Genomic DNA, 9,667 nt, shown 5'->3' with positions numbered 1-9,667 from the left:
GGAGGGACGGGTCCTTGGAGAGGGACATCATGCTTGGGAGGGTGGAGGGACAGCGCAGGAGGGGAAGACCCTCTATGAGATGGATTGATACGGTGACTGGCGTAATCGGGATGGGTGTGTCAGAGGCAGTGCAGTTGGCGCAGGATAGAGCAGGGTTTAGGGCTGTTGTGCATAGGGTAGCTATGAGTTGCAAAGGACTCGACGACACATAACAACAACAACAACAACAGATGCAAGTTCCTGGAGATTTGAAAATTAACATGATATACATGATTCCTGCTACTATAGAATTTGCCCTCTAGTGAGGATTACAGAGATGCATGTATCCTCTCGTAGTGGTTAAGTTGAGCATATAATGACAACACATGAAAAGGAATCATTGACTTGATGGTTCAGGTTAACTGGGATTTATGGGAAGAGTATTATGTGAAGCCTATCCTCAGACCAAGAGGTTATTGTTTGAACAGAACAGGGGAACACTGCGTAGCTTAAAATCAAGAAATGTATGTATAAGGGATATATCCTTTCTTTATACCTGTTCAGCCTGTATGCAGAGCAAATAGTTTGAGAAGATGGACTTTATTAAGAAGAATGTGACATCAGAATCAGAGCAAGATTCATCAATAATCTGTATTATGCAGATGGCACAACCTTGCTTGCTGAAAATGAGGAGGACCTGAGGGGCTTATTACAGATCAAAGACCATAAGCCTTCAAGATGGATTATACCTCAACATTAAGAAAACAAATGTCCTAACTACTGGACCAATAGGCAACATAATGATAGATGGAGAGACGATTGAAATGGTTGACTGTAGCAGTCAAGAAATCAGAGACATGTTGCGTCAGAGAAATCGGCTGTCAAGGACTTCTCCAAGGTGCTGTGGAGTAGCGATGTCAGTTTAAGGACTAAGATGGGCCTGAATCAAGACATAATCTTGTCTTTTTTTAAAAAAAATTATTATTTTTTGTGCATACCATCAAATCTGATCTGACTGGTACAGGAGGAGATTGCCCTTCTCCAGCAGAGCATCTGGTGGATTTGAACCTCTTGTCTCTGGGATTGCAGTGCAGCTTCTTGCCACTATGCCACCAGAGCTCACTGAGACATAGTCTTTTCAATTACTTCCTATGAATCTGAAAGTTGGAGAATGACTAAAGATGACAGAAGAAGAGTTGATGCCTTTGAGTTGTGATGTTGGAGAGTACAGAACATCCCATGGACTGGCAAAAGTGCAAGCAAGTATGTCTTGGAGACAGGCCAATTCCAGGGTGCTTTTTAGAGGCAAGGATAATGAAATTTTGTCATGCATGCTTTGTGCATGTTGTCAGGAGATACCAGTCTTTAGAAAATTATATCATGCTTGGAAAGGTAGAGAGTAGCAAAAGAGAGGATGACCCTCAACAAGCTTGATTGACACAGCTGCTGCAGCAGCAATGGACTTGAGTATATTAGAGATGGTGAGTATGGTGCAGGTTAAGGCAAAGGCCTGATCTACTGTTCACAGGGCTGCTATGAGTTTTGGCTGACTCAAAAACTCCTAACAACAACAACAAAAATAAGCAGATTTGCACAGAATTCTAGCCTGGTATGTTAAAAGAACCAAACAAAGTTCAATGTGTCTCACCTGTCTGTAGAAGGCAAGAGTGTGAAGTCATGTAGCTTAATACTAAAGAGGCAGAGTTTATGAATACTATGGAAGAGTTAAAGCTTTATCTTAGTATTTCCTAGGGGAAACTGTTGTTGTTGTTATGTGCCGTCGAGTCGTTTGTGACTCATAGCGACCCTATGTACAACAGCCCTAAACCCTGCTCTATCCTGTGCCGATCGCATTTTCCCTGACACACCCATCCCGATTACCCCAGCTACTGAATCAATCCACCTCATAGAGGGTCTTCCCCTCCTGCCCTGTCCCTCTACTCTACTCAGCATGATGTCCCTCTCTAAAGACCTGTTTCTCCTTACAACATGCCAGATGTCCAGATTGGGTTTAGAAGGGGTCATTGTACTAGGGATATTGTAGCTAATGTTAGATGGATCTTAGCTGAAAGCAGGGAATACCAGAAGAATGTCTATCTGTGTTTCATTGATTATGCAAAGGTATTTGACTGTGTGGATCATAACAAACTGTGGCTGACTCTGAGAAGAATGGGAATCCCAGAACACTTAATCGTGCTAATGCGAAACCTATACTTGGACCAAGAGGCAGTCATCAGAACAGAGCAGGGCAACACTGCCTGGTTCAAAATTGGGAAGGGTGTACGCCAGGGATGTGTCCTATCTCCATACCTTTTCAACGTGTATACAGAGCAGATTATCGGAGAGGCTGAGCTCTATGGGGAGAAGCATGGCGTTAGGATTGGTGGACAATCTATCAAAAATCTGCATTATGCAGATGACGCAACCCTGCTTGCTGAAACTGAGGAGGACCTCATGCACTTACTGCAGAGGGTCAAGGACTGCAGCCTTCAGTATGGATTGAGGCTCAATGTCAAGAAGACAAAGATTCTTACCACTGGACCAATCGGTAGCATCAGGATGGATGGCGAAGAGATTGAGATTGTTCACAGCTTCAGTTTGCTTGGCTTCACGGTCAACACTCTTGGCACCAGCAGCCAGGAAATCAAAAAACGCATTGCGATGGGAAAGTCTGCTGTTAGGGACCTCTCTAAAGTACTCTGATACAGGCCATAGTTTTTGCAATCACTTGTTATGCATCAGAAAGTTGGACAATGACTAGGGAGGATAGAAGGAGAATTGACGCCTTTGAGCTGTGATGCTGGAGAAAAGTATTGAATGTACCATGGACTGCAAAGAAAGCAAACAGATTCATCCTAGAGAGGGTTAAACCAGGCTACTCCTTGGAGGCAAGGTCCTGGGGCTTCGTCTGACATATTTTGGACATGTTGTAAGGGGAAACTACTGAAATTTTTAAACAAGGAATGCAGTGATCCAGATTGTATTTTACTAAGATAACTCTGGATTTATTGGGAGAATGAAGTGTAAAACTGAAGGCAGAGATAGTGGTTAGGATGCTGTTGAAGTGATCTTGTTAGTGTGGATGAAGTGGTAGCATCGAGTGTGGAGGCAACTCAATGTTGTTGCTGTTGTTGTTAAGTGCTGTCTAGCCAACTATGACTCAGAGTGACAAGTTGGCCATGGAAATTGATTGTTTATGTGGGACTTAGTAATGCGGTGAAAGAGATGAAGTAAAATTGACTCAAGTACCTGGACTGACATGTTCTCATTCCTAAAGTGAAGAACACAGCAGGTTTTGAGGAGTCAATCACTGAAAAACCTTCCCGGTAGAAAGATCCAGTAAGTGACTGAGTATGCAAGACTGGGGCCCAGGAGCCCAGGAGAAAGAGTAAAGAATAGTTACTCAGGGTATAGAATAGTTCTTCCTGCTGTCTTTGGTGCTTATTTGCTTTTAGTTGCTTGGTTTTCATGCATTTCATCAACCCAGAGAGATTAAGTCAGTGTTTTACGCAATAGCATTTGTCTCTCAGCATGTGTACATACCTTTTAATTATCTTGCTTTATGTATTATTAAAATAGGAAATTGTGCTTAGATATCATGGGCTTAATTTAAAGTGACAGAAGCCAAAGATGTTACAAATTGAAGTTGCAGTTTCCCTTTAATGTCTTTTAAGTTTCCATTTTCTAAAAGGAAAATTAAAACAGGAAGTGGTTGTATTCCTTTCTGGAATATATTCAATCTTGAAGCAAATTCTTGACACAATGGCTTAAGGGAGTACATAACACAGTTGCAAATCAGCTTTTGGGTGGATTTACAATACACCCCCAACCCCATTCATCTTTTAAGAAGATTAGCAGCAAGCTTAGTTATAGAGAACACATCAAGAGGCAAACAACATGGGCTGGGCTGGGTTTCAGTCTACAGTTGGTCCACTGATAGTCTCTCAATTTCTGTTTTCATTGAAGGTATTCTCAGGATTCAGCTCTATGTCAGATTAACAATGGGAATTTTGTAACAAGTGCAGCTTTTCTGGAGAGAAACTGGGATAGTTTCATGGGTATGCAAGGTCACCAAGTTCTGCCTCCATTCGGGAGGTGTTGCTCTTCCCAGAGCACTCCCAGGAGTTTCTGAGACTCTGGACAACCACACGACACAATATATCCATCTAGTGACACAGATTCCATTTCAGGATTGGAAGAACCAAGTCCCTATCACCTCACCATCTCACTAACAAGATAGTATGATGTAATTTGCTTAGCTTCTCCTGATCAGAGTTTAGCCTACCTTGTGAGAACTGCTTGAGAAACAAGTGATAATAAGACATAATAATATGTTCTCTTTTAATGGAAAAAACCCTGCCTCAATTCACTTGGTAGGATGGGAGTTGCTTCATCCTCACTCCTACTCTTTCCAGGGGGCACTGGTAATATATATATGTAGCCAGTAGATGGTGTTATATTTGAGTACTGTCGAGCCAGAACCAACCTTTGCTGACTCTTCAGCAAGTTTTTAAAGGCATGAAATTGCATTAGAGGAGATTGCTTATCTTTCTCCTGTGGAGTAGCTTGTGGATTTGAACCAGACATCTTTGGGTTAGCAGTGCAGCTCCTTACCACTAGGCCATCAGAGCTCAGACACTAGATAGAGCTAAGTAATTGAATGACTACTAGAGAATCAACTTTCGTTAAACTTTAATTCATTGGCAACTCTACTGTGTGAGCTCCTCTTCTATATATTAGCATTTTCTGATTAGAGTTACAATAGGGAAACAACAATATTTAGTTGGACTCAGACAATCAATGGGTGGCTGTAGTCTCTAGAACTCTGTCGTGGGGACTATGGATGTTAATGATATAGCATATTGAAGGTTGCCATTGCTGGAATGAAAAGTAAGAATTCCTTTCCCAGATTTCCATGTACTAGAAGAAGGTTAGGAAGCAAGAGATTTATAATGTTGAGAAAACCTGGTGGCTATCTTGGGTAGATCTGGATTTGGGCATAAAGATGGTTCAAAACCAGAAAATTGTGAAGGGATTGGAGAGTATGGATAAAAAAATGAGAACATAAACATTATCTATGGGTGATAGTTTAAATGGAATACTGCTGGAAACAGCATAGACTCAACATGTTTACTTGAATTATAACTGAATAGAAGCAGCAGATTAAATAATATGCATTATGCAGATGACACATCCTTGCTCGCCAAAACTGAGGGGGACTTGAAATGTTTCCTGCCGAAGGTCAAAGACTGCAGTCTTCAATATGGATTGCCTCTCAACATCAAGAAAACAAAGATTCTCACCACCAGGACAATTGGCACCATTATGATAGATGGAGATAAGATTGAGGTTGCTAATAATTTCATCTTGCTTGGCTGTGCAATCAACACTCTTGGCATCAGCAGTCAGGAAATCAAAAGATGAGCTGTCTGGGAAAGTCTACTGTCAGGTATCTTTCCAGACTGCAATGATTTCAGTATGGGGACTAAGGTGTGCTGGATCCAAGCCATACTATTCTCAATTGCTATGCGTCGGAAAACTGTAGAATGACTAAGGATGACTGAAGACTCAATGCCTTTGGGGTGTGGTGCTGTTGACTGCCAAGAGAACACATGAACTGTCAAGAAAACAAACAGGTCTGCCCTGGAAAAGAAGAAACCAGTTTGCTTCTGGGAGGCAAGGATTTTACAGGCTCAGTGTCACGTATTTTGGGTATATTGCCAGGAGGAACCAGTCTTTGGAGAAGGACATCATACTTGGAAAGGTGCAAGAGAGGAAGACCATGGATGAGATGGATTGACACAGTTACTGTATTAATGAGGGCAGGGGTGTTACAGACTGTGAGATTGGCTTAGGATAGGGCAGAGTTCTTATTGTTTGTAGGGTCTTTATGGGTCATAGTCAACTTGATGGCACATAGCAACAACAACAACAGCAGTGGATTTGAGGGTTAAATTTACCACCAATTTTACTTTCTTTCCCTCCTTTTGCATGTAATCCTATCCTAGCCATTGCACTATTCTAAAAAAGAACAAGTATTTTCCACATTTGTCACATTGTTGTTGTTATGTACCATTGTGTTGTCTGTGACTAGCCACCTTATATACAATTTCTCTGAACTTGGCTCTATCCTGGGCCAATCACACTGTCTCCAACACACCAACCCTCCTTACCCCAGTTACTCTGTCAATCCATGTCATTTGGGGTCTTCCTCTCTTGTGCTGTCTCACTATTCTTCCAAGTATGATATCCTTCTACAAGGACTGGTACCTCCTGGCAGCATGCATGCCAAAAGTATGTGAGACAGAACTTCAAAATCCTTGCTTCCAAGGAATGGTTTGGTTTCACCCTCTCCAAGACAGACCTATTAGTTTTCTTGGAAGTCCATGTTCAACACTCTTCTATAGCACTACAACAAGAAGGCATCAATTCTTCTGTCCTCTTTGGTCAGGCAATTGTGAAGACTATGGCCTGGATCAGGTGCACCTTAGTCTCTAGACTGATATTGTTGCTCTTTAGCACTCTGGAGAGGTCCTTGACAGAAGAGTTTCCTAATGCAATTAATTTTTTGATTTCCTGACTGCTGGTGCAAAGAGATTTGATTATGTAGCTGAGCAAGCGGAAACTGTTAACAATTTCAATCTCTTCTCTATCATAATGTTGTCAATTGACCCAGTGGTGAAAATCTTTATTTCTTGACATTGAGCTTCAATCTATATTGCAGATTATAGTCCTTGACTTTTCACAGCAAATGGTTCAGGACTTCCTAAATTTCAACAAGTAAATTTGTGTCATCTGCATAACGCAGGTTGCTGATTAGTGTTTCTCCAATCTTGATGCTACATTCCTCTTCATAAAGTCCAGCTTCCTGAAATGACCTGTTTCACATTCCACATATAGATTGGAAAGATACGGAGACAGTATGTATCCATTATGTACTCCTTTCTTGATTTTGAACCATGCATTGTTTCCTAGTTCTGTTTTTTTTATTATTAAATTTTATTAGTTTTAATGAACATTTACAGACATTTGGGGTTTTCATTCATTCATTGTTGCACTGTTTTCTCTACCCTCCTCCCCAGTTTGTTCTTCTTCCCCCCGCCCCCCCCCCCGAATGTCTGTTTTATTTGTCCATCCTTGTTCTGTTTTTATGACTGCTTCCTGGTCCAGGTATAGAGCACAACAGGTGTTTGGGGATTCCCATTCTTCTCAGGGCTAGCCACAATATAATATACTTTATTTCAATGACTGCTCCAGAATGTCCTAGAAGAGTTATCCATTCAAAAGTAACCTAAAGAATATAGGTCCCAAGCATAGTTATTGTTGCTCTTGTTAGGTGTCATCAAGTTGACTACAACTCATAGCAAGCCTATTGTGATGTTAGGATTTTTTGCTTTTCTGTATATTGCCTTAGATCTGACCACATGGCCAGGTGGAATGTGTAAGTAAAAGGAATCTTTAAGGTTCCACTCACCACCCTTAGCATCCCTGGTAGTATAGTTTCCAGCCTACTCAATTTTAGACACACAGTTCACCTTTGATCAACATCGTCTACATCATCAACAGCTGTGAGACCAACATAAATGAGAGAGCTAGCGAGACTGTGGGGAGATTGTGGCAAGGCATAGACTTAGAGAGGCCTGGAGAGGAGCCAGAGTTAAAGGTTTTCCTTGTTGGATGATTAAAGGAGGAGCTGTCTTGTGACTGCTATGAGACAAAGTTTGACAGATGATTGAGGAAACCAGAGGCTTCTTGCATTTGTGTTACTGGACTGAACCTGGACTTCCGCTTGTTGACTGAGAAACTGTGTGGACTAATTGAGGAATTGTGTCTTGCTGTTCATCTGGATTGGGATTGCTACTCACTAAATCTGGGCTTTCACCGTGTGATATCCTTTGCCTTTCCCATCCTCAACCTATTTTCGTAATAAGCCCACAACTGTAAGTACCAAAAGAGATTGTATAAAATCTATTTTATATAAAAGGTCTATTTACAATGAATATTGAACCCAAAGATGAGTAGAAGTAGGTGTAGCAGTGTGGGGAACCATGTCTGTCCTTCCAGGGATCAGGTTTATACTGTGAATGTTGTCGATGGGGATAGTTCCCATTTTGGGAGTTAGTAGAGGTTGGGCTCAGCTGTGACCACATTCTCATTTCTCCTTTTATATCTGTGAGCAATAGATCTGAGCATTGCCTTGGATCTTATGCTATCCTCATGATCTATGTTCTGTTCAAGCTCATTGTGGTAGTCACAGTGTCAATTTATCTTGTGGAGGGTCTTCCACTTTTTCACTGACCTCTACCTTTCCCTGAATGATATCTCTCTCCAAGGACTGGTTCCTTCTGAAAATATGTCCAAAATAAGTCAGGTGAAGTTTCACCATCCTTACCTCTGAGGAACCTTGTTAATACTAAACACTATGCACTTATTAAATGATAAGCTTCTATAGAGATGTAAATGTTTTTAGGTTTCCGAAAACATTATTGAATACCAAGGCATTTGTACTTGAGCATTGCTAAAGAAAAGAGAACAGAAAAATGTTAGCTTAATTGTGAATTTTAGAGTAATTATCATTGTACAAAGAACTACTCTATAGGATTTTCTTAGTTGTAACCTTAACAGCAGTGGCTCTCTAGGTCTTTTATTCCAAGGTGCCACTACCTGGGTTCAAAGCCCCATTCTTCCAGCTAGCAGTTAAGCTCTGAAAAGGTTTGTGCCACCTGAGGGTAAAGGTACTGGCTGGAAGTGAAATAGAAAATTAGCATTAAGATGGTGCCAAACTATCTATCTAAGTAAAAAGATTAAAAACAAAAAAGCACTTAAAGTGAACCCAATGTTTACCACAATAAGGAAGTTCAGGAAAGACCAATTCTCTGATCATGTTAAGCAGGAGACAGGGTGACAATTGTGAGATGCAGACTTTGTCCATCCCTCATTCTCTGACTTTGGTTAAGTTATTCAAACTTTCTTTTCATCACTTCCCTTGATTCTTTCCATGCATGCCTGTCCAACTCCCATCCACCCTAGTATCTTCTAGGTGTGTGAATAAGAATATGGTGAGAGAGGATCAGAGTGTGCAAAAGTATACTTAGCTTATGATATTCCCAATTCCACCCACTTTCTTCCTATCACTTTACATCTGGGCAGAGAATCACTGTTCTAAGTATTGCTTGGAATAAAAAGTTATGGTGCTCGCTGCTATAATCAACGCATCCAATAGCATACAGTGGATCAAAAGTATTTATTTTTTCCCCTTATAAACCCAAATAAGCATTCCTAATTGATGATGCTCCATGGAATCAGGGTTGTTCCAACTCATAACTCATCATCTCCAGTCGTGGGATCCAAGATCACTATACTCATATACATCAAGCCAGCAGTAAGGAAAATAAGAAGGATCTAGCTGAGAGGCTTTTACGAGCCACACATGAAGTGGCTTATGCTATTACTTCTTTTTTTTTTAATCAGGCACATTTTAATCTTTAAACTCTTTTCCTGGCACTTTAGAACTTTTTTTCCATATAATTATATTTTATTAATTTTCATAAACATTTACAGACATTTTGGGTTTCCATTCATTCGTTGTTGTACTATTCTCTCTACCCTCCTCCCAGTTTGTTCTTGTCCAAATGCCACAGTGCTTGTCAAAGCCAGTTCTGATTAATCTTCTTTGTCAGTGTGTCCT

This window comes from Elephantulus edwardii, unplaced genomic scaffold (assembly GCF_000299155.1).
Source record: "Elephantulus edwardii isolate Elephantulus edwardi_28Jun2011 unplaced genomic scaffold, EleEdw1.0 scaffold00001, whole genome shotgun sequence".
Taxonomy (NCBI): Eukaryota; Metazoa; Chordata; class Mammalia; order Macroscelidea; family Macroscelididae; genus Elephantulus; species Elephantulus edwardii.
This window is presented reverse-complemented; position numbering follows the sequence as displayed.